Below are 327 nucleotides of genomic sequence, written 5' to 3'. Positions count from 1 at the left end.
GTTGTGGTTATCCGTCACGGGATAAAGAACTGGCCGGATTGGCAGCCCAGAGGGTGGTGATGAACGGAGTTAAATCCAGTTGATGGTTGCTCACAAGTGGTGTCGCCCAGGGCTCCGTATGGGGGCCTGTTCTCATCAGCATTTTTTATCAATGTCCGGGATAAAGGAATTGAGTACACCCTCAATAAGTTTGCACCAAGTTGTGCAGCAGGATTGATCTGCTTGAAGGTGGGGAACTGTAGAGGGATGTGGACAGGCTGGGTTGACGGGAGGAGGCCAATTGTATGAGGTTCAACAGGCCAAATGCCAGGTCCTGCACTTGGGCCA

Source organism: Buceros rhinoceros, unplaced genomic scaffold, assembly GCF_000710305.1.
Source record: "Buceros rhinoceros silvestris isolate BGI_N320 unplaced genomic scaffold, ASM71030v1 scaffold1676, whole genome shotgun sequence".
Classification (NCBI taxonomy): domain Eukaryota; kingdom Metazoa; phylum Chordata; class Aves; order Bucerotiformes; family Bucerotidae; genus Buceros; species Buceros rhinoceros.
This window is presented reverse-complemented; position numbering follows the sequence as displayed.